This window comes from Solanum dulcamara, chromosome 3 (genome assembly GCF_947179165.1).
Source record: "Solanum dulcamara chromosome 3, daSolDulc1.2, whole genome shotgun sequence".
NCBI classification, from domain to species: Eukaryota; Viridiplantae; Streptophyta; class Magnoliopsida; order Solanales; family Solanaceae; genus Solanum; species Solanum dulcamara.
In genome coordinates, this window is record NC_077239.1 from 28,990,672 (window position 1) to 29,017,837 (window position 27,166).

The 27,166-nt window shown below is 34.5% G+C and overlaps 1 pseudogene across 1 annotated transcript; it reads right to left on the reverse strand.

Annotated features, from left to right (window-relative positions):
• Positions 1-7,129: 7,129 nt before the first annotated feature.
• LOC129882493 (vacuolar-sorting receptor 1-like) lies at positions 7,130-13,066 on the reverse strand (annotated as a pseudogene). The gene is made up of 12 exons (XR_008765777.1): positions 12,676-13,066; positions 11,681-12,377; positions 10,730-10,818; positions 10,576-10,634; positions 10,406-10,491; positions 9,901-9,977; positions 9,709-9,790; positions 9,503-9,585; positions 9,218-9,285; positions 8,644-8,773; positions 8,266-8,372; positions 7,130-7,566 (listed from the first exon to the last, which is right to left on the reverse strand). The product of XR_008765777.1 is annotated as a vacuolar-sorting receptor 1-like (transcript).
• Between the last annotated feature and the right edge of the window lie 14,100 nt (positions 13,067-27,166).

Here is a 27,166-nt window from a genome sequence, read left to right on the forward strand (position 1 = left end):
GATCCTCTTAACAGTATTCCAATGCTCTCTATCAGGATTAGCCATATATCGACTAACCACTCCCACTACTTGTGCAATGTCAGATCTTGTACATACTATGGCGAACATTAGACTTCCCACTGCTGATGCATACGGTACTCGAGACATCTCCATCCTCTCTGCTTCATTGATAGGACTCATACTTGAGGATAACTTGAAATTAATAGGAAGTGGGGTAGAAATTGACTTACAGTCTTGCATCTTGAAGCATCTCAAGATTTTCTTCAAGTAGTTCTTTTGAGAAAGCAAAATCTTCCTATTATTTCTGTCTCGGTGAATTTGCATCCCTAGAATCTTGTTTGCTGGTCCCAAGTCCTTTATTTCAAACTCCCTAGCCAACTGTGCCTTTAAATTTGTAAGACGATCTTTGTTGGGGCCTGCTACCAACATGTCATCAACATATAACAACAAAATAACAAAATCGTCATCACCAAATCTCTTGTAATAAACACAAGGATCTGAACTATGTCTATTGTATCCAAGACTTATAATGAAGGAATCAAATCTCTTATACCAACACCTCGGCGCCTCTTTGAGACCGTATAGAGATTTGTTCAACCTGCAAACCAAGTTCTCTTTTCCTTGTTCTTCAAAACCTTCTGGTTGGAGCATGTAAATTTCTTCTTCAAGCTCTCCATGAAGAAATGCAGTTTTGACATCTAACTGCTTCAAGTACAAGTCAAATGTAGCACACATCGCCAGGACCACTGAATTATTGTGAGTCGAACCACCGGAGAAAATATCTCATTGAAGTCTATACCTTCTTTCTGACCGAATCCTTTCACCACCAATCTTGCACGATACTTCTCCACTTGATCATTACCATTGCGTTTGATCTTGTAGACCCATTTGTTTCCAATGGCCTTCCTTCCTTGTGGTAATTGAACAAGATCCCATGTTTTATTTTTATGAAGAGCTTCAATTTCTTCTTGCATTGCTGCCACCCACAGAGATGATTCTTGGCCTTTCATAGCCTCGTGAAAAGTTGAAGGCTCTCCATCTTCTATTAGTAGACAGTATGCAATATTACTCTCCATAAAATAATCTGAGTGCCAAGCTGGTTCTCTTCTCTCCCTAGTTAACCGTCGAACTTCTGGAGTTTCGATCTCAGCTTACTCTTGTTCTTCGTGCTCTGGTGCTGCTTCAGAAGAAACTGGAACTTCTTCTATTTCTTCAGCTTCAACTGTAGTAGTCTCTGATTTTTCTTTTGAAGTGCTATCTTCTTTTACTTGTATCTTGTTTTCAACAAATACAATATCTGTCCTGATTACCACCTTGTGGGCTATGGGATCCCACAAGCGATACCCCTTGACTCCATCAGCATACCCTAAGAAAATGCATTTCCTGGATTTTGGATCCAACTTTGATTTTTCTTGGGTGTTGTACATAACATAAGCAGGACTTCCGAATATATGTAAGCGAGAATAATCAGCTGATTTTCCTGTCCACATCTCCATTGGCGTTTTCAGATCAATTGCGGTTGATGGTGACCGATTGATCACATAACAGGCGGTTTTGACTGCTTCTGCCTAGAATGGCTTTTCCAGCCCTGCAGTTGCCAACATAGCTCTTGTCTGTTCCAACAAAGTTCTGTTCATCCGCTCTGCTACTCTATTTTGTTGTGGAGTATATGCCACCGTGAATTGTCGTTTAATACCTTCTTGTTTACAGAAGTTATTAAATTCATCACCAGTGTATTCTCCTCCATTATCTGTCCTCAAACACTTGATCTTTTTCTCAGATTCAAGTTCCACCCGCGCTTTGAATTCTTTGAAAACTGGAAAAATATCTGCCTTTCTCTTGATTGGATATACCCAACTTCTCCTGGAGTAATTGTCGATGAATGACACGAAATATTTCGCTCCTCCTAGAGACTCCACCGGTGCTTGCCTGACATCAGAGTGGACTAGATCTAGTATTTTCTTGCTTTTAACAGAAGAACTGCTAAACTTCAGTCTATTTTGCTTACTAGTAACACAATCCTCACAAAAGGGTAGTGAAACCTTTTTAAGCCCTGGAAGAAGCTTTTGCTCAGCAAGAATCTTCAAACCTCATTCCGACATATGACCAAGTTTATGATGCCATATTATCGTTGATTCTTCAAATGAACTTGCTGACGCGGTTGATGCTTCTCCTTCTTGGTGTGTTTCACCTTTAAGCACATATAGATTTGCAGCAAGTTTTTCTGCTTTCATCACTACAAGCGCTCCTTTGGATATTTTCATGACTCTATCATGAGTCTTATATGAATATCCATTATCATCTAATTGTCCCAAAGACAATAGATTCTTCCTTAAGTCTTTTACATGTCGTACCTTCTAGATGGTGCATATCGTGTCATCATACATTTTTATTTTGATGAACCCAATACCAATAACATCCAAAGCATGATCGTCTCCCATGAACACAGATCCTCCAGAGATAGGTTTATATTGATGGAACCATTTTCTCCGGGAAGTCATGTGCCATGTTGCTCCTGTGTCCATGATCCAGACATCAGTGAAATGTTTTCTGCCTTCATTATTTGATATTGCTTCACTACATAAAATGTCGCCATCATCCGAGATACATGCAACATTCCCTTGAGCATTTGATAGCTCAGGGTGTTCACTCTTCTTTTTGAACCGACAATCTTTCTTGAAGTGCTCTTTCTTGCCACAGTTGTAGCACTTGATATTCTTCTTACTTTTTGATTGAGATCTACCATGATTGTGACTCCCACTGGGGCCACGTTCCGTTGGTCTTCCTCTCACCATCATTAAAGCTTCAGCTTGTTGCGAACTTGCTTGTCTGTCTTCCTTATTTTTACGCCTATTTTCTTCTTCCAAGACAGCGGCTGCAATTTCATCGAAAACTAGACTGTCTGTATTGTTCTTCAGGTTGATGATGAGTTGATCATACGAGTCAGGTAGACTTTGAAGTAGAAGCTCCGCACGTTCAGTCCCCTCTATTTTGCAACCCATTGTTGTAAGTTGCGAACACAGAGTATTCAAAGTATTGATGTGTTCAGTAACTGACATGGACTCTGCCATTCGAAGAGTATACAATCTTCTTTTTAAGAAGATTTTATTATGTAAAGACTTGGCCTCATACAACCCCGTAAGAGTATCTCATATTTTCTTCGATGTCCGCTTTTCCGTCATACTAGACAACACTTGATTAGCTAGTGTCAAGTGTAGATCAGCAACTGCGTTTCTGTCTATGTCGTTCCACTTGCTGTCATCAACAAAGTCTGTGGGTCTGCCTTCAATTGCAGCTAAGCAATTGTCTTTTCTCAATATCGTTTTTATTTTCATTTTCCACAATGAGAAATTAGTCCCATTGAATTTTTCAACGTCAAACTTTGTTGTACTCGACATTGTTAGTTGCTTCACAACCTTCTGGATCGTTTCTGAATATTTTTGCGAACAATCGTGACAAACTGTACCGTCATTGAAATTTACTATTCACGTGAATAGTACTATTCACCGAATTTACTATTCATTAAAGTTTACTATTCACAAATAGTACCTTCACATAAAACAGACAGAATAACCAAGGGCTCTGATACCACTGTTGGGGGAGGAAGCACCACAACTAAAGTTTAATATGACAATCAATATGAAAATAAATTGGACACGAAAGTTTTACGTGGAAACTCCTCTAACAGATAGAGGGGAAAAACCACAGGGTAGAAGGATCTCACTATTTTAATATGGAGTACACAACTCTCAAATACAAGGAGAAACAACAATTAACACTTATCTCTTGTAAAAGGAACAACTACTAAAGAGGACACTCAAAACTACAATATTTATCTTGGTGTATAACTCTCTTTGTATTCTTACTCTCTCTTTCTGGGATGATGGGATGATATAAATGAGGGCAAGAGGCCCTCTATTTATAGGAAATGTCAAAACGCGTAAAGGAAAACGTTTACTCATTTTCGTGTTGAAAATGAGTAAAGAAAGGTTGAACGATTTCTACGCGTTGGACGGTGTCTACGCATTTTTGTTTTGTCAAAATTGCTGCCAACTTTCTTCCTTTTCTGCAGCCTTTCTTTCAACTTTCCTTTTTCCCTTTTTCTGCTTTTTCTTTTTGACTGCCTACCATTGTTGACTTTTCCTTTCAATAAGAACTTAACATCACATGATCATAAAGTTTGGGACCGGGCCAGACCAAAACACGTTCAGTTATTTACGTAGCAACTTATTACTCCCTCGTGACATTTAATCAAGTTATGACCTTCGTCCACAATCTCACAGAAACTTAGGCAAATAAATCTCACACAATATCAATCATCAAGCAATACCATGCACATAAGAATCAACCATCAAGTTTATCCCAAAATTAATCGGGTTCATTACATTCTTTTCACATCATGAATGACCACTAACTGGCCATCCATGCATTCACATGACTCATAAGGCCAGATACCAATTGGAACCTTTTCGGTTTCAACTTTCTTTACTTGTGTCCCTTCTGTCGTGAAAATAGTTTACTTTGTTAAGATACTAATTGGAATTCTGAGATACTAATTGGAATCCAGAGATACCAATTGGACTCAATCCATATGACAAACGGTAGACGCACGAAAGGAGTGAAAAAGTCAAAACAACTTTTCTAGAATACTTCTTAGCCCCCTGAATATTGAATGTGGACATCAACATACCAATCCTCAAAACTTTATTCGACATTTTCTCTTGTACTGGGAGATCGATAATTTGGTCCATGTTATCAAATTTGTCACGATCCAATCTACTAGATCGTACGAGCACGTACTCTAATACCTAGATAGTAGAGCCCTTTCACCCAATTTAAAACATGGAATGCGGGAATGAATGAAATATAACTACCACCCGAGTTAAATACATAAATACTCTAAATTTAATTTAAAACAAGGTTCTTTGTAAAGAAATACAATAAATCTTTCCCAAGGAACTAGTCTAAACAGTTACACGAGTTTTTAAGAGTACAATTTATGAAGGAAATAAGATAAAACTCCCACCATAAGAAAAGAGAAGTGAAAGTTGTTGGAGATCATCATCGTCTTCACCTATAAAACATTACTGAATTCTGCGACTAGACTATGCCAAGTGGCAAAGCAAGAGTAGTATCAGTACAACCAATGCATACTGGTAGGCATCATCGATCGATCTGAATCCACCACATAATATCATGCAAATAATCAACATAAATATGCAACTTGAAGATAAACTTAAGACCCTAATCCACTTCGTCACCACTATTACTACTAATATTACCTTGAAAATCATATGCTCTATGTCAAATCACCCCACCCCCTTTCATTTCCATCTCCACTATCTAGGCCATACCACCCTTATATTAGATCACAACCTAACCCTTCTATTAAATAGAGATTCCCAAAATACAAGACCACTACTAACTCGGTTAACCAACCTACTATTCTACCCTAAGATCTCATGCCAACACTCCAACCCTTGATCAATTTAGTAAACCATCTATCAGACTCTTATCAAACTATGTTGACTCAAATCCCCCCTCGTCAGATATGTCCCAGACCACTCAGGCTAACAATACAGTGCAAACTAGTAAATAAGGCAATCCTCAATCAATATCCCGACTTAACAGTTATACAAAATATGAATAAGTAACCATAACTTAGTAAAAAGATACAAATAATTATAACCACGATTATAACATAACCTAGACTCCAGTCCTTACCCTGAGTCGTTATGCACAAAAACATAGACAATCACAACACAACAAGCCATTTTGGTTCTCTCATGGAATTCACATCCAAATTGTTAGTGTACTGGTGTAATATTCTCTCCACTAGTTAGTATGTAACGACGTGGTGCTCGATCCACTCAGAATATGTGTCGATGTGGTACCCGATTCACTCAAAATATATTTTCATGTGGTATAGGATCCACTCAGAAATATGTACCGATATGGTATTTGATCCACTCAAACATACAACACTGTCACAGTGAATAGTAGTCACACTTGTAAATCAAGTAAACCCGTTAATTACATGAGATTGACGACCTTCGTAATTTCAAATCATGCTCTTTCATTTTCACTAATTATACATCATGCATGCAATACTAATAAAGCAGTTATCACGTACATATATCATAAATCGAAACAAACAATGATCACCTACACAAAAGAGTTCTTCCCAAATATTTCCTGATCATAATCCGATCACTCACGATTACCTTCCCCAAGATAACATCCGGCAAACATCATAAATACAACAATAACTAATCAAGCCCATCATCTGCCTAAACCATAACTAACCACACGGTCAACCATCTTGACTATGTGGCCAAAGACCTATACATGCAATATCTGACAATTCAAAAGATATAACGTAAGTTAAAACAGGTTTAACTACTCAATAAAGAAAACTTAGTCTACGTAGACACCAAACACTGCTGATGAATTCTGAACACAGGCTTCTAGCTCTATGGGGGGTGAATCTTGACGAATGTAGACCGAAAATCTTTGAATTTTAACCTTCCTTACGCTGAAATCCTTCCCCTCCATGGTTCCCGAGCTTAAGGTGCTCAGGAGAATTTTTGGAGCAATCCTTGTCTGTTTTCTTCATGAAAAGTTGAAGGAAAAATAAGGCATCATTTTATCTAGGGTCTGATTCCGTCATCCCGCTATAGCGACGATACAGGTGCTATAGCGTCATTGCCATAATGGGAGAATTCCCACTATGACGGGCTGATGTCAGCCTGGATAGACTAGAGGGTCTAAATTGAATCTACAGACTAATTTAAAGAGTTATCGATATTGGCCAAAAAGTTTTTATAATACATAATAGTGACCGATCAATTACACTTGATGACCTTAAAAGTGGACGGACTTGAGCTTTTAACCCCACTTGCCCCATGAACATAACTTGAAGGTTCAAAGGCAACTTGTTTATTTCAAAACTTATCATGAAATAAGCAGAGGTCAAATGTTCAAGTTCACCCATTCTCAACCATCAAATCTTCACCGTGCCGATTGAGAACAATGTGGCAGTGGCCACATCTGACAATTGGTATGTACATTCTGCTGTTTGAAAATCAAAATTGATTGTTTCAAGAGCAAAAGAGATGACATCAATCAATTAATTTTGCCTCACTCCAAAACAGGTAGAGATGGCATACTATGACACCTTACCACCCATTCATACCATATTGTGCAATGCAAAATGCTCTCCGGTGGAATACAAAGTGAAACATCACGCGCAAATCCAATTCAAGGACAATTCCTTTTATTGGGTTTATGTGCATTGTTAGGTTATACATGTACATAAATAAGATCTAATTTGTTTAGACGACGAGAGAGGAGTGTTCTTAGAGGAACTGCATAAGCACAAAGAACTTTAGGCTGACTAACAGGTGGCAAACATCCAGTGGAGACTGCATTCTACCCAGGCCATCATCATTCTTCAGTAATGGTCTATCATTAGACGTTCCTGTGGGGAACATTATTAGCTCCCTCTCCTTGATCCAAAGGCATATATTGTGCCATGATGGCGCGAATCTCTGAGTCCATGTATCTCTCTGCACATCATACAAGATTCCAGGATTTAATGAAAAGGTTGAAGCAACATTGAGCAAGAAAACAGATTAAAAAAACTGCATTGAATCTGGGACCCATGTATCTCTACATGCCAATGGATCTCATGCTAATTCCAAGAAAAGCAAAAACTGCTTGAAAAGAAAAGACGAATCTGTCCAAAAGATGGTGATCAGACAGAAACGCGACATATGAAAGAAACCTTTAAACACCTCTCTCTGTGAGAATAAAAGAGAGATATCCCACTCCAAAAACTTGATATTTACTCCAAAAGTTTTAAAAATTCTTGCTCTTAATAATAGGGTAGGATTTGGTGGCACATCTCATTCTGGGGATTTTTCACGTAAGACTCGAGTGAAAGCTTATAACTGGGACTTAGGGTAAAACAAAAGGAACTTGCTGGCCTTCCCATCAACCATGTATACCCAAGGATCAAACAACTTCAACAGGTAACTCAAATGCAAAAATCAAAATCCAAGGAGATTTGTCTTGTCTAAGTATTTATAAATTCCCAAATCACTTTTTCTAACAGCATTAGTTCTGAAGATCATACGTTAATTACTAAGGAAAAACTGGTTAATTAGCACTAGCATAACATTTCAAATGCTTTTAGTTCTGTGTTTTTAACAGGTGACAGTTCTCTGTCTTTGATGAAATTAAGAACATCATACAATGACATACCCGAATCCTATACTTGTACACAGCATATGCTGAAACCCCCACAACAGCCAAACCCAAGATGATAGTCCAAACAAGGCCCCAGCTGAACTCTGACTTGGCATCTTTGCCTGCAATTGCTACAACAAACTTAGCACAGAAGATATCGACAGACGAAAAAAAGTAGATCAAAGTCTTTAGTATGCAGTTGGCAAAATTCTATTACATTAAATAAACTGAAATCATGCTAATATCACCAACATCACATTATAAAAACTAACCTATTATAAGGAAACATTACTTTATGAAAACTTAACTACCTTCACCAAAGCCAAGTATATAAGAAACTCTATGTCTACCATTACAAGCATACTTTCATTAATTGGCAGCTTCTAAACTTACTTATACACGTGTCATGTTCATGGCATGTACAACAAATTGGCGCTGCAACTGCAATCATAACTACCCCAAGTGTTCTTGCATTTGCACTCAGCACACTGGCAAGCTAACATCCCCTTGCATTCATCACTATCTGAAGAAGGGCCAAAATTGAAAATGAACTTTAAGAATAACAAGATTATTGTTTAACAAAAGTGCTATTAAACAGAGAGCAACACTATTCCGACTCCAACCTCGATCGCATATACTGATTAATGCATTCCTATGACAGGAAGCTAAGTTGTGCGGACTCTTCACTTTTGACGCTGCACCAGTGTCAGATTCTCCAAAAATACACTACTTTTGGAGAATCCATTTTGGCATTCGACATGCACCCGCTGACATTTTTGAAGAGTCCGAGCAATATAGACAGAGAGTTAAAAGATTTGGTCTCTTAGAAAGAAAAAGGTGCAAATATTTTTGGGGCAATTAAATAGACACAGAAAAAATCTCAAGAAATAAAGAATTAAATGCAGAAATGTTCTCCGAGAACAATATATGTCGACGGATTGATACATAATGAACAAAATCGACATACCCTCACAACTGTTAACTCCATCCCCTTTGAATCCTGGTGGACATTTGCAACCCTTTGTGTGAATCATCCTGACAAGACAAGGATATGACAAATAACGCCTCTGTCTACAGAAAGTCATTTGAGATAAATGCCTAATGAACCCAAGAAACAAAAACATCTTAAACTTTGGATCACTGCTCAAGTAAAAACAAAAAGAAAGGAAGGCGCTTCCCACAAAAGAATGAGAATTGCTATTGAGGACAGTTCAAAAGGTAACGCTAATCGTGCTTTAATAAAGCCTCTTACAATGCAAGCAGAATATGCCCTGCCACTTTGGGTTCCCTTCCAACAGCCTCCATTGTTTATTTCACATCGCAATGCTCCAGATGCTGTCAAACCATGTCAAAACACAAGCTCAAAAGATTAGTCTCTGAAGGCAACATGCATGCATCATAACACCACCAATTTGTTGTGTGAGGAGAAAGATGACAATTAGTGGATGAAAAGCTTACCTTCACAGTGAGTATAACCATCACCAACAAATTTTACTCCCTGAACTACTGGGCATTCACATATTCTACCACGGAATGTATCCTGCATCACAATTTTGTGCATGGATTGGAAATTGAACTAGAAGCAAATAAAGCTGGAACTTTGCAAAATAAGGTTTATCATATAAGCAGTCTTTAGACAAATAACTCTACCTGGCATGCTGTAATGTTAGCAGTCTCGTCCTGCCAGCACCCACCATTTGATTCTAAGCATTCATTTGATTCTATTTCTGCAATGCAAGTATTAAAACAACTTTTGAATAACACCTTGTTGGAAGAACACATAAACTCCAGACCAGCTGGTCCTTAAAACCTGTTTTTTTATTTGATCAGGTAATCTGAGTTTAATGTAGCAATTGTAGCTAATTTGGTTTTTATCTCATCTGATTAAAAATTGGAATATGTCGGGTAGCCAAAAACATCTGCAAGAATTTATACCGGAAATGTTCTCTCACTTCTTATATTTTCACCAGCCTTTGCAACCAAGAAAATGATACAACACTATTGGATATACAAAAAAGAACTGAGGAAGATTCCACCGGTAAGGGACATCTCTTTCAGACTTTTGTCCCATCTTAAATAAAAGTCACAAGTAGCAAGAAGCTGATGCCAAATAATTATTAGCCTTCAAGACAAAGAAAAGATCAAGGAAAATGACCTTCAGTTAAACAAATTGCCGGCTCTGTTGTCTGCTCAAAACCTGAACAAATTGCCTTGAGGACTGCTCCCTTGGCCAGCTTACCTAAGATAAAGATAAATACTTCAAAAAATAAGGATCTTTCTATTTATGTCAAAATACACTTTCCATCTAAATCAAACAAGGTATACCTGTACTGTCTATTGTTTATAACGAGAGTTGGCAAGATAGTCACATCCCCACGAGCACCCTGGAAAGAAGCAATGTAGAAAGTGCAAATTCAGTTCAACATAGTCTCAGAGGCAATATAGAAGATCTGTTCTATCACTTCTGTAGGAGACAGACCTGGGTGTCCTGTTCAGCCTTTAGAACAGGGTTGTCAGTATCTGCTTCAGGATCACCAACACATTTTTCAATCTGTTTGACGTCAAAGCCTGCAGAGTCCATTCAGAAAAAGGAAAATTCAAGACATCATTTCAAATTCCTATAAAGAACACAAGAACCGATAACACACATAAAAGGGCAGCCCGGTGCACTAAAGCTACCGCTATGCGCAGGGTCCGGGGAAGGGCCAGACCACCTGGTCACATGACAGCAACTTTACCAGTTACTCCAAGGTTCCCCTTCCGATAACACACATAACAAGGAAAAAATTGTATTAATTAAAGCACAAGAACCACATAACAAGGAAGAAAACTGTACAGTCATGCACAACATTGACCTTAGCTCCAGAGAGAAACATGGAGGGTGATCATTTGGCCCATTTCTGATACTTGAAAGGTTAAGTAAAGGAATTAGTATAAAAGTGCATGGCAAAACTATCACTTGCTATCATGATTTCTTATTATCATACGGAACTTTTTGTAGAATATTGTCAATTGAACTATTAATACGAAAACAAAAATAGCATGCAAGAAAGAACAAAAATTTAACTGTGTATTCTTTTTTGAGTGCACCCAGAAAAATCCATTTAAGCTCAAGCAGGATAATAAATATATGAGACCAAGTTCAACAAAACTATGAGCTTTTGGTAGATTACAAAAATTGCACAATAATGATGATATTTCTAGCTCACACAACTCATACACAAGGATGAAAAGACAGAAACACCACAAAAAAAAAATACAGTTACCAATAGCAACCAATGACCAGAACCACCACCTTACAAGAGAGAGGAAAATATGGATTGTGCTAAACTTATGGCTTCATCAGCACCAAATGTACAACAGTAAAGCAATGATGTGCATAAAGTGAAAACACCAAAAGAAACATGAAAGGAAAGAAACTACAACCTACCAAGTGACTTGATTACTTGATCAGCACATTCTTTTGTGTATTTCTTCTCTTTCATTGGACATCGTATTGCAAAGTCAGTGACATAATCCCACCACAACCAGGGTTTTCCACTTTCATTGGCAACCTTATAAAAACAAGCTTGACGTAAATTTTGCAAAACAACATCCTTTCCATCATAACCTTTACTAAAGTCTTGCTCAGGGTCTGGAGCACAGTATCTGCCATGGTTGATGCACTGAGACTTGCATTGCTTGCTCAAAATAAAAGCCTCCGGGCAATACCAAGTTATGTAATGGGGAGTAAACTGTGTATAGCCTTTCTGCTCAAGTATCTGGGCAGCCCCCTTGAAGTTTTTGACAAACTCTCTCTGGCTTTCACACTTGGGGCCACACTCATCATTACTATTGGTCCAAAATTCATACTCCACTCGCTCATCGGGATGTGGAAGAGCCTCTCTCCAATCGAGGTTTATGTTAACCATTTCTCCTCTAGATGGTTCCTTCTTGATGCTATCCCCAAGAGATTTGCTAATTAAAGCTGATGGAATAGTTATATCTTGCAAATAATCTGCCTTTGCGTCCTCTTCCTCGGGAGTGTCCATGGTAATTAAAGGTTCAATACGGTCATCAGCAACAAGAATAGCGCCTGCTCCAGCTTGCTGAGCATTCCAAGCCTTCAGTGTGAAATAGCAATCTGTCTGCACAGGAAAAACCACATGCACCAACAAAGAACAAGAAAGCACGAGTTAGATGTAAGTGGATAAATGGTATATACTCTAATAAGTTAATGTAAGTGGATACAGTGTGTAAATTTGTTTCGAGTTATAATAAGTTAACAAGCAAAACCACTCCAAATACAAAAATTCATGCATAAATAAACTCCCCAATTGTTCAGTGCAAGAACCAAATAGACCCATTAGATTTAAAGGAGATATCAAAATCTGAGAAATTCTTGCATGATTTTTGATTAGTTTTTGGGTACATAACAATACCAACCATGGTTCCTCCATACTGTGGGACCCCAAAGTTGCCAATTGCACACTCATACACCTCTTTGATTGAGTCTGGAGATGTTACTCTCAAGCTGTTCTTCTCCACCACGAATCTACCCATACAACAACCACACAGCACAAAACATATACACACTAAAAACCCTACTTTCATCTTCATTTCCTCCCTCGGATGGAGAAAAATAAAGATGACCCAGATCAGCTAAACCCCCCAAAACTGCAAATTTACATGAAAAAAAAATCAAATCTTGATGTCACCCAGATCAAAGCAAATTGATCCTCTCAGGTGAATAATTAAAAGCTCGAGTCTTTGAACAAGTAAAGGGAAGAAGGGTTGTAATGTTAATGACCAAAAGAGTGGAGACGTGTAAAATATGCTAAACTGAGGAAAGCTACGTATATATATATATATATATATATATATATATAAGAAACTATAATCAGACACACATATTTGCTTTTGTTGTTAGAAAGCAAGTATTGTTGCTCCTTTTTCTTTACATGACTAGGCAAGTTGCCCATTAATTTTAATCTTGTTTTGATTATAAATTATCAAAGTTTAGTAATTGAAATAAGAATATAGATACTGCAATATCTCTCAATTCTCTTTTTATCTCACTCTCTTCTTCTTATTTTGCTAAGTTTAATTTATTTTATAATACATTATCAGTACGAAACTTTAATTTTTTTAAGAATTGAAGAGATTTAATTTTAGTTATCTTTGTTATTTTTAAATTAATTTTCATCATGTCAAACTTGGAGTTTATGGCACTTGATATTTCTGGCAAAAATTATTTGTCATGGGTACTTAATGCTGAAATTCACGTTACCATTAAGGATTTTGGTGATGCTATAATCGAAGAAAATAAAGCATCAAGTCAGGATAAAGCGAAGGCTATGATTTTTTTTCGTCATCATCTAGATGAAAGCCTGAAGGTTGAATAATTGACAGTGAAAAATCCACTGAAATTGTGGATAGATTTAAAAGGGATGTATGACCACCTCAAGGCAACAGTATTACCAAGGGCTCGTTATGAATAGATGCACTTACGGTTTTAAGATTTTAAAACTGTAATTGAGTATAATTCTATTGTATTTAGAATAACTTCTCAATTAAAATTATGTGGGGAAACTATAAATGATGAGAACATGTTAGAAAAGACACTAATTATTTTTCATGCCTCTAATGTGATATTACAACAACAATACCATGAATTTTTTTTTGAGAAATACTCTGAATTGATCTCATGCTTTCTGGTGGCTGAGCAACATAATGCTCTTTTAATGAAAAATTATGAAATCCGTCCTACTGGAACTGCCTCGTTATTGGAAGCAAATGTGGTAGAAGCACATGACCAGTCTGAAAGAAGACAAAATAAAAATCAAGACCACAATAATGTGCGTGGACGTGACAATGGCAGAAGACGATATAATAATCGTTGTGGTGATGGTCAACATAAACGGGAGAACAATATGAGTTCTCAAAGTGGCCCTTCAAGAAGTAACTGTCATCGTTATGGCATGAAAGACCACTGGAAAAATGAATGTCGGACGCCTGAGCATTTTGTAAGGCTTTATCAAAATTTCTTCAAAAGAAAGGCAAATAGAGGTGGTGCCTCTTCTTCTAATGCTCGGATAGAGTCACACTTGGCATTTGAAAATAATCTTGAGGCAAGACATTCGCATAATGATAATATTGAAGCAAATCTGACTTTGAAGGATAACAATTTTAATGACCTCAATGATATTACTCATTTAGAGGTTGAAGACTTCTTTAAGGATTATAATTGATGTTTAATTTCATTATATGATTTACAATATGTTTTTGTTTTTATGTACTTTTGATTATCATGTTTTTACGTTTATCTATTTAAAAGAAAAGAAGAAAAAAATGACTTATGTTTTTCTAGCAATATTGTTATTTATTTTATATCTTATAATGTATTTTTATTTTATGAAGATAAATAAATTTTTCAGTCTTCAATTGGATCCAAGATGAGTAATGGAAATATGTGCCTTTTGGATAGTGCCACAACTCATATGATATTAAAAAAAAGAAATAATTCTGTCATTTGATTATGAAAAAGGCCTATGTCAATACAATATCCGGTAGTACAAAATTGATTGAATGCTCTGGAAGAGCGGCCTTATTACTACCTGGAGGAAAGATATTAGTAATTAATAATGCATTATATTGTAGTAAGTCTCAAAAAAACTTGTTAAATTTCAAGATTATTCGCCAAAATAGCTATCATATTGAGACTGCGAATGAAGAAAAAGTTGAATACCTTTATATTACTACAATGAATACGGAGAAGAAAATTGTGCACGGAAAATTACCTGCACTTTTTTCTGGATTATACTATATAAATATTGATACTGTTGAATCACATGCCATGGTAAACAAAATATTTACTAATTCTAATGATTTTATCGTTTGGCATGACCGGTTGGGTCATCCCGGTTATAATATGATGCGCAAAATTATTGAGAATTCACATGGACACACTTTGAAGAATCAGAAAAATTTTCAATCTAAGAAATTCTCTTGTATTGCTTGTTTTCAAGGAAAACTGATTATTAAACCATCAACAACTAAGGTTGAGATTGAATCTCCTGCGTTTCTAGAACATATACAGGGTGATATATGTGAGTCAATTCACCCTTCATGTGGACCATTTAAATATTATATAATCTTGATAGATGTATCTACAAGATGGTCACTTGTGTGCTTATTATCAACTCGCAACATGACTTTTGCGAGATTGTTAGCTCAAATTATAAGGTTAAGAACACAATTTCCAGATTATGCAATAAGACAATTCATCTTGATTGTGCTAGTGACTTTACATCTCAATCCTTTAATGATTATTATATGTCGGTTGAAATAAAAGTTGAGCATCCGGTCGCTCATGTTCATATTCAAAATGGTCTAGCAGAATCATTGATTAAACACCTCTAATTGATAGCTAGACCATTGCTAATGAGGACAAAACTTCCTCTTTCGATATGGGGGCATGCTATTTTGCATGCAGCAGCACTTGTGCGCATAAGGCCAACAAGTTTTTATAAATTTTTCCCATTACAATTGGCTTTTGGAAGGGAGCCAAATATATCTCATCTTAGAATATTTGGGTGTGCGGTATATGTCCTAATTGCTTCACTGCACCACACAAATATGGATCTCCAAAGAAGATTAGAAATATATGTTGGATATAAATCTCCTTCTATTATAAAGTATTTGGAACCTATGACTGGAGATTTATTTACGGCAAGATTCGCTAATTGTCATTTTGATAAATCAGTATACCTAACATTAGAGGGAGAACATAAGCAATTGAAAAATGAGATAGATTGGAATTTATTATCACTATCTCATTTAGATCCTCAAAGAAATTAATGTGAGCAAGAAGTTCAAAAGATGATTTATTTTCAGAATATTGCAAATCAACTTTCGGATGCATTTACTAACCTTTCACGGGTTACTAAATCACATATCCCAACTGCTAATGCTCAAGTTCGAGTTGATGTCCCTGTAGGACAACTTGTTCAAGCAAATGAGTCTAGGCCATGCTTAAAACGTGAAAGACCAATTAGTTCCAAAGATAAAAATTCTTGAAAAAGGAAAAAAATAAATGATCAAGATAATCATAATTTGGAGGCAATTACTCAAGAAGAGCCCAAAGACAAAACAAATGATGATACCACTGAGGAGGTCCAAATACCTAAAAATAATGAGAAAGAAGAAATCTCAATAAGTTATATGTTGACAGGAAAATGGTGGAACCGAAATGATATTGTGGTTGATAATATTTTTGCTTATAATGTTGTCATTGAAATAATGTAACAAGATAAGGATCTTAAACCAAAATCTGTCGATGAATCTAGACTGAGAAATGATTGGCCAAAATGGAAGGATGCAATTTAAGCAGCATTAACTTCACTTGAAAAGCGTGAAGTTTTCGAATCAATAATCAGAACACCTGAAGGTATCAAGCTAGTAGGGTACAAATGGGTTTTTGTGCGTAAACGAAATGAAAAAAGTGAAGTTGTAAGATATAAAACACGACTTGTAGCCCAAAATTTTTCGCAAAGGCCTGACATTGATTATATGGAAACATATTCCTCTGTGGTGGATGCAATTACCTTCACGTATCTAATGAATTTGACAGTTCATGAAAAGCTTAAAATGCACCTAATGAACGTGGTTACTGCCTATTTATATGACTCATTGGACCACGATATTTTTATAAAAATTTCCGAAGGGTTCAAATTGCTTGAAACATACAAGGATTCTCAAGAAACTTGCTCAATAAATCTTTAGAAATTCTTATACGGATTGAAACAATCAGTGAGCATATGCTACAATCGTCTTAGCGAATATTTGCTCAAAGAAGGATATAAAAAAATCCAATTTGCCCTTGTGTCTTTATGAAAAGGTTTAGATCTGAATTTGTCATAATAGCAGTATATATTGATGATTTGAATATTATTGAAACTCCGAAAGAACTTTTAAAGTCAGTAAAATGTCTGAAAAAGATGTTTGAAATGAAAGACCTCGGAAAGACAAAAATTTATCTTGGTCTACAAATTGAAGATTTTGCAAATGAGATATTTGTACATCAGTCAATATAGACTGAAAATATTTTAAAGAGGTTTTATATGGATAAAGCATATCCATTGAGTTCCCCAATGATTGTGAGATCTCTTGATATTAATAGAGATCCGTTTCGACCTCATGAAAATGATGAAGAGCTTATTGGTGTTGAAATACCATATCTTAGTGCAATTGGTACATGAATGTATCTTGCCAATAATTCTAGACCAGATATTGCTTTCTCTGTAAGCTTGTTATCAAGATTTAGTTCTTTTCTAACATGAAGACACTAGAATGGAATTAAGCATATATTCACATACCTCCGAGGGACCATTGATATGAGATTGTTTTACTCAAATAAATTCATGCCACAATTGATTGGTTAAGCAGATGCGGGGTATTTGTCTGATCCCCATAAAGGTCCACAGACAGGCTATTTATTTACATTTGGTGGTACAACTATATCATAGCGTTCAACAAAGTAAACTATGGTTGCCACTTCCTCAAATCATGCAGAAATAATAGTCATCCATAAAATAAGTTGAGAATGCGTTTGGTTACGATCAATAACTTATCACATTCAAGAAACATATGACCTCTCTTTGAAAAGAGACGTTCCAACAATATTGTATGAAGACAATGTTACATGTATATCTCAACTGAAGTGAGGATACATCAAAGGAGATAGAATAAAACATATTTCACCAAAATTCTTTTTTACTCATGATCTTCAAAAGAAGGGTGAAATAGATGTCCAAAAGTTTGTTCAAGTGACAATTTAGCAGATATGTTTATCAAGGCATTGCCGACTTTAACCTTTGAGAAAATGAGATACAAAATTGATATGCAACGTCTTCGAAATATCAAGTAATGTTTTCATCAGGGGGAGTAAAATACACACTGCACTCGTTTTTCCTTAACCAAGATTTTTTTTCATTGGATTTTCCTAGTAAGGTTTTAATGAGGCAACACTCAAGGCGTATTATTAGATGTGTGCACTCTTTTTTCTTCACTAGGCTTTTTTCCATTGTATTTTTCCTAGTAAGGTTTTAACGAGACACAACATAAATCGGTGTTCAAAATAACTATGTATATTATTTCTTGTAAAGTTTTTATTGAGGCACATTACACGTGGACATCCAAGGGGGAGTGTTGGAAAGCAAGTAGGAAGAGCAAGTGACTATCCACTTGTTGCTCCTTTTTCTTTACATGAGTGGGCAAGTTGCCCATTGATTTTAATCTTGTTTTGGCTATAAATTGCCAAAGTTTGGCAATTGAAATAAGAATATAGATACTGCAATATCTCTCAATTCTCTCTTTATCTCACTTTCTCCTCCTTATTTTGCTAAGTTTAATTTATTTTATAAAATTTGTCTATATTTAGATTTTTTGCTTTCGCAGTAACAAACGTTTACATCATTACATGTTGATGAAATAGTAGTTCAAAATTGGAGAGATATTACTTAAAACAAAAAAGTCTAAAATGCCCTTCAGCTATTTGAATTGGTACAAAACTATCATCCGTTTATTTTTTCCCTTCCAAATACACTTGACATTAATATTTTGGCTCAAAAATATCCTTATATCTAACGATTCACACTTATAAGGTGGATGGAGGGCAATATTATATCAAATCCCATAGTTTAAAGACATTTTAGGCTTTTCTACGTTAAAATAATTTAAAATTATTTAATATATGGGCTCATATGATTAACCCAGTTTTGAGTTCCATAGGTAATTTAAAATAAAAAGAATTATTCCTCTATTCTCTACACTCACCTCTCCCCTTCATTTCCTCTCTCTTCCACCTTTTTTTCTTCTTGAATCCCGTCCACTATTTTAAATTTTAATTTTTTTTCAAGGAAAAAAGGACATATATACCCTCCGAACTATCATAAATGGTACGAGTATACCCTCCATTATACTATTGAGACAGTGACACCCCTGCCATCCAAAAAGTGGTGCTATATTACCCTTCTCTATAACGGACAAACAAGTGGGGACACATGTCCTCAACTTGTTCATTTAACCTTTCCTATTTTAAAAATCCACACCCAACAAAAGAACTTGTTTTTAAAAAAACCCACCCAAATAGACCCAAACACCACACCTAATAGACCGACCAAATCCAAATCACCTCCAAATCAATTCTCTCTTCACTCTTCACTCTCGGTATACCAGCGAAAAATAACAAATCCAACCTCCGATCTCTTCTTCGACATTCTTATTTGTTCGTTGGTGTTCTTGTTTGTTTGATTTCTCTTGGCCAAATTTAATCATGATTTTAGCCATCATAATCCCTAAATTCCTAAATCAGACCTTATACCATGTCTGAAATTAGCTGTGATTCAATTACTAACTCGGTGATGACTTACTTTTATGGTGAAATTATTCGTTGTTTCACTTCAAAGACTCCATTGAACCTTAGAAGAATATTTTATAGGTGTACTAAATCTAAGGTACGTTTTTCATTAAAAATTAATTCATATAATTTATAAGTATCTTTTGGTAATTTTTGAGAATCTGAATTCCTTTGTACTGTTTTGGATCAGATTGAAAATTGTGGATTTTGAAAGTGGGAATATAATTTTTTTAAAAATACTTTAGTCGAAGTAAATTTATTGAAGTCTAAATTGGAAGTTGCTACAATGAAATGGAGAATTTGAGAGAGTCGTTGAGTGTGGTTAAGATTGAAAGAGACAACTTGAAGAAAAATTGGAGGATTTAGAGTGTATAAACTACTTCGAGGTGAACAAATCAAGAAATTTGAAAGCGACATTGTTGAAGTTGAAGATGCTGTTTATATTGTCATTTGTTGTGTTTGTGGGATATGTTGTTGCAATTTTTAAGTAACATGAAGTATTTTCAAGTGCATGTTTTTTGGCTGTGTAAATGTATGTTCTTCAGAACCTTTCATTTGGAATCTCATTGCCAGGCATGCTATGATGCTATGCTAAGTGTATATTCTTCATAAAATGTCTAATTCTTGCATGATCAAATTCTAATTAGCAAATGACTTTTTTTAAGTAACAACTCATCTCTCCTTAATTAACTTCATTTGATCCCACTTCCTAATCAAATAACTAACAAATGGATATTCATGTAGTCTCTTTACACAGAAATGAGATTACTTATTGCAATTTACACTTAATTAAGGGATAATAAGTCAATGGACAATCCTTAAAAATCTGTCATAAGAGATAAAAATACAACACTACAAAATACTTATAAATCACACTACACTAACAACACCAAAATTTTCCAGTACCAAAATCTTTTAAATACATCACTATACTACCAACGTCACTGCTAAGCTACCAACACCAATTAAGTAAATATTAAAATTGTACTTTCATATAATAGCAATTATGTACAACAAAACACTGGTACTTTTAATGTTCAAACTATTAGTCTAGCAAAAACATAATTAAAGACACCACATTTTAGTTAGTCTAGCAAAAACTCATTACACAGTAATATAAACGTCATTAAAGGCACCAGCCTATACAACAAAAAAAATCAGCAGAAACGTCATTAAAGGCACCGCACTATCATCCTCTTCTTAGCTTAAACTTTTGAATCCTTTGTGCTTGTAGCTGGTTGGTACTAATTGCATCTTTTTCCTTTCAAGTTAATCCAGTTGGTGATATGGGAAGGTTAGTAGGTTCACTAACACCAGATTGGTCACTTCTGAAGCTTATTGCTCTAGTCTCAAGTGATTCTTGTGGATTTTTCCCCTTTCTCAGTCTTGCTAAATAGCTTCTTCATAAATTGTTCTTGACCTTAGACGAGGGTTTTCATCATCTTCCTCAGCTGCTAGAAGGTTTCTCAAATTCTTGTTGATTTTCTTCTTGTGTTGATTGGGGGCCTGTTAAGTTGATGTCTTCCTCAAAAGGTCCTCTTCATCAATCAAACCTCTCCTAGGTTGCTTCTTCTTTTCCTTAGCACCGACTTTATCAACTTGTTTAATAGCTTTATCTCCCCGCCTAGTAACTTTCTTTTCCTGCTTTGCATTCGTTATGTATAACACAAATTAAGATGTAAATAAATAAAACTGGATTATGATAGTAAGATGTACATAAATAGAAGGGGATTACGATACTAAGATGTAAATAAATAGAAGTGCATTATGATATCTCTTTCTCCTTGCTGGAAGACTGTTTATGAGCGAAAGGGAAATAGAGGTAGAGGGTCCGAAGGAGAGAGGAGATCTCTGCTCTTATCGTTAATCAGGTATGCCTCCAGATCTGAATGTATACCCTAGGCCAAGGGGTGCGATCCCCCGAGCAGCTCTTCATACTATGGGGTTATATAATCTCCTTGACCTTTCGATTGAGGGTATTCAGCAGTGGGCCTAAGAAGTAATAAATAGATGTAATAAAAAATTTCCTCTTGACAACCTCTTGAATTATGATTTTGTTCTCCACAAGTACTATATGTCATTACTTTACCTTCTCTTGATTGCTTTCGTTTACCTTGCCTCTTAACAACTTCATTATTTTCTCTATCTCTGATAACCTTAGGTCTGACAATGAGCTTGACCATTTCTAGTGGTTCAATGGCTAGTAAAGGGTCAACTTTTCAAAATGGTTCTCTCTCGAAAGGTTGCAATTTGTGTTTGTAAACTACTAAAGATGCCTTCTTATTATAATACCAATTAATTTTAGTCTTTGGTATCATTTTCTTGTGATCTATCGCCTTGATTGCATGTAGACATGGAATTCTAGTGAGATCCCATGTCTTACATGTGCACTTTTTTTCCCTTAGATTGATAATGTGTCTATCATAACCTTCAGTGACCTCATAATCATTGTCTCCATTGCCACTCACCTTACAAACTTTGGATATCTTCAAATACTCAGTATACAACCGTTCACTTTTGGCACTAAACCCATCATATTCCCACTTCATCACAACAATTTTTTTTGTGCCAATATTTCCATTATTTTGACCCTAATATCTTCCAACTTGCAATAATTCGCTTGTATCTTGCTTCAAGCATCCAAGCATTGAATGACTCTGTAAAATTATTATTCACAGCATGATTCTTACGTATTGTATCAAAAAAATTCATTCACCATGTTTTGGGAGGATACATGTTCAATAGGTCCTGCCTAGCCTCTTCATCAACTTGTTTAATCTCTTCAAGTTGGTCTTCAAACTCCTCTGAAAATAAGGACCAAGCAGCCCACCACAACAACTTCTTCAGCTCATTTTTGCCCCATTTTTTGCACCAATTTGTCTCAATATGTCTTGCACAATATCTTTGATGTGCTTCAGATAAAACTGTTCTTGTTGCATCAAACAGATCCTGAATATCAAATGAAAACAACAAAATTAAATAAAGGGATCATTAGATTTGTCTACCAGTAATATCAAATGAATTTTAATTTATTTTAATATTACCTTCTGCATATTTGATATGAATGTCACTCCTTCACCATTTTGAAGAACAAGTGAATGATGTAGCTATTGCATGAACCAAGTCTAATTCCTTTTAGTCTCTTTGTCTACCACAACCCAAAGAGGGTAGAAATAATTCATACTGTCTTGGCCAATAACAATCAATACATGTCCCTTAGATTTTCCTTTACGGAATGTATCATCTAACCCAATAAATGGTCTGAATCCTGCCTTAAAATCCAGCTTCAATGCCTTGAAGAAGATATACATCCTAAGAAATTTTCTCCTACCATTAGATAGTGCCTCCTTAGAAAAGTTAATCACAATATCAAACCCTAGATTGCAACTCCTTAATTCAGTAGCATATGCCTCTACTTTTTTGTAAGAGTTTGTAAAGCTACCATTCAGAGTCTCTAGTATCTTTCTTTTATCTCTCGTACACTTGTCTTCACTTACATTTAACTCAAACATTCTATGTAAATCAACCTTCATCTCTTTGACCTTGTTCTTAAGGCCACTTTGCAATTTCTCCTTAAAATACTGAGCTATTGTTGAATAATCAATTAAGGAGTTGTCATATGTTGTTCCACACTCTACGTATCTACTAGTGTTTTGACACTAACCAAGGAGTGGTCTAATCCCCAGAAATCAGAGATAGAAATGGACAACCTTCAACAATACATTTATATCTTAATCTTCTTTTCTCACTATTCAACACAATCAATTCTACCTTCTTAGTCATATCATAAAGTTTGCAGAATTGTTTTGCTTATGTTATGTCCTTGAAGGCCACATCCTTAAAAATCTCCTTATAATCTTGCAAACTATCAGTTATAGTTCTTTTTTTTTTGTAACAAAAATTTTCAATTTATCAGTATCATATTTTGAACAACTAATAATCATTCCATCATCACTATTACTATCACTACAGTTTGTACCTTCATCAACTATTGGTAAAAGTAAAAATGATCCATCATACATGACAATATCAAGTACATCAACAACTAATTCATAGTGATCAGTAGCGAACAAATGAATGGACGAATAATCCTCAAAAACAAAAAATAATAATGTCCTAGCTCCTTCATCTCCTATTAATACAAAATACTTTTTAGAAGGAGCAAGTACAATAAGTTGTTGCACACCAACAAAATCTAACTTATCTGTGTACTCATAAAAGAGATAAGATCAGGATCATGCATTTCCAATGATGGATCCATCTCTTGTCATAATGTGGTTCTGGATTGTTAAGCCACTCACCTCCATGATGAAATTATAGGTTAACATTAACCATTTTAATAACCAACAAAGATAAACTGTTAAGTATACTAGATAAACATTGTTAATTATTTAAGTTAAAGAAAGTAAAACAGTTAGTTAGTTAGTACTCACATTAGAATAAAAATAAGAAATGGACAGTGATATTAAAGATAGTTAGCAGCCTACTAGATACACATTCAGCAACCTACTAAATGCACACTACTAAGTATTTAAGTTAAGAAAAACTACTACAGAACAATTACTTAATAGTTAATCAACAACCTAAAGTTAAGTATTAACATTACTAAGTGTTAGGCATTAAAGTTACATGTCAACATTCTACTAGATTAATTATTAATTATTAAAAAATGTTAAGTGTTAAAGATAAGGAACACAAGTGAAATAGTGTTAAGTATTAAAGTATAAATGTTGTTATACCCCATTTTAACTTGTATCAAATAGTGTATAACTTATTGGTGATTTCTATATTATTTAACTTAAGGATTCGCCACCTAATTATTTTTAAGATAAATTAGGACATCTAAATAATTAACTCAAATAATGCCAAAATAACTCAAATTAATGATCTACTAACATATGTGATTCTAGGTAAGGATTTTAGTTATCCTAAAGGAAAAGTATCAAGTATTCTTTAAGATTCGTTAAAAACGATTATCGAACAAACTTAAGCCAAATTAATTAAAGCTAAAAGTGCTAAAAGATCTTTTAAAAAGCTTGAAATTAATAGCACATTTTAAACTTGAAAGCTCTTTTGGAATTAAAATAAAACGGCAAAGCTTTATAAATAGGTCATTTGTTTAAAACAACTTTACTTGATCCGAAATTTATGGCTCGAAATCTGGAACTAAAAAATACTGACTTGTGGTCGTAGAAGTAGCGCACTTTGAAGCATTTTAAAACAAACTTGAACATAAATTAAAGTTGAAAAATATTTTAACCTTGAAAACCTCTTCTGCACACTTGTAGTTGAGTGCCGGGGATTAAAAGAAGTTACAATTAATGTGAAAGGACAAAAAATATTTGCAAAGGTTGGCATTTAAAAAAAAAATCTTTCAACAAAACTAGAAACTTCTTTTTGGGACATGCAACAAACTTTTTTTTTTGGTGAAAGGTCCTGCCAAGTTTTAATAAAACTCAATGAATCTAATGGGTTCGTCTGGTGCAGTTAAAGTGTAGTAAAAAGGTTTACCGAATGAAAATCTAAAATAACTACTATATTATTAACAAAAGACTAACCCCAAAAAATAGCAACAAAAGTGCAAAAGATATAGCAAAACACAGATCCACAAACAAGCCAAAGCAAACATAACATAATAACGACTAAAAAAATGGAAGAGGATTCTCCAGATTTCCTCGGTCATCTTCTTTTATTTCGGATAGGTTTCGAGGAAGCGAGAAAGAGAAGATGTGCGTTTTCAATGTCTAGCGACGACAGTGAGCCTCATAGAAAGACTCCATTTTGCTCCGAAATTGTCCATGGAATTAGACTTTCATTTCTCTTTCTTCAAATCCAGCATGACATGTGTCAAGAATCAAAGAAAAGTTCGAAAATTGGCAGGCACGATAGCAAAGATCAATCCATCTCAATCTACAAGAGTAAAAGATTAGTAAGACGATTTAACTTATGGAACCAAATAAAATCTCACAACAAATATGATATCTAAGAGATAAAATGAAAAGCTTTCAATCCAATTCTAAATAGCTAAATATAAACACGCGTCTATGAACATTCAAGGCATATATGATAAGCATTTTTTGAATGAAAAATTTACATACATAATCTGCTAACAAGACATATAAAGACTTAAAAAATGTGCATAAGGACATAGAAAAGAGTTGATGGAAGTACACATCGGAAATCATATATCCACAACCTGTTTTTTAAGAAATAGACAGGTAAAGGATTTGTATAGTGTTTAGGAACCAAGCAGAAGCAAAATATATAACTTCTTTAATCATACTTTTACCAAGTGAACTAATAACTTGAAACAAAAAGAACATTCATGTAGTATCTAATCATTAAAGAAAAAAAAATAATTTTTAGTTCATAATATTTAGAAAGCTGGATTGTGCAGATACCTTTTTCAAATAAAAACAAACAAAAATGCTGTGAAGTACTATATGTATGACGTCTAATAAGTGTCGGTAACGGAAACAATAGCGCTTCAACATCACCAAACAAAGCACAATTACAATTGAAATATCACTCAATATTCTAAATAAACTAAGACCATCTCCAATCCACCTCTATTTTACTCTTTATTCTCTATATTTGGAGAGTAAAATAAAGGATGAGCCCTCTAAACACCCTCTATTTTATTCTTCAAATTTGGAGAACTACTATTCATACTCTCTATTTCACTTTTTGAATACTTTTTCAATATCATATTACATTTCTATTTTCTATTGTACAATATTTGTAATTAACATATTATAATCATATGATGCCATTAATTAAATCTCTAATATTCGTAATTCTTTTTTAATGTAGTACAATATTTTAAAAAATATATTATTTGATATATACTACTATTATTCTGGATTAATAATATTTTTATTTTTTTTAAAATTTTTGTCACTTTAATTTTTGTCAAATATTTTAAATATATTATTTTTAATTTTCACCAAATATTTTAAATATATTATTCGATATGATTGGATTATGCCGAGCATGATATACCATTGTGAAAAATTAAAGATCAAAATTAATAACTTGATGTTTTTAAAATTGTACCATTTTGTATTGTGAAAAACTTAGAAATATCATTGGACAAAAAGTGTTTCTCGCAAATCAAACACATATATCAGTAATCCTTCTTCTCGCAAATCAAACTTAAATATTTCAAACAAAAATATTTCAAATATATTATTTTTAATTTTTATCAAATATTTAAGTGATATAATCTAGAATTTTTATTAATTTTTACTATGAAGAATGCAAAAATTTAAATGATAAGATGAAAGTTCTAATTTATAAATACAATACATGATATAATAATTTAAATAAAACATAACAATACAATACATAATGTAATAATCTTGAAAGTTGAGTATTTATGTAATATTTACGTAATTTTATTTCATTAATGATATCACATTTATTTAAATTGTCCATTAATATGTATATTGTTTAATATTTGCTTGCAATTTATGTTATTTAGAAATTTAAAATAAAAAATTAATTTTATATTGAATA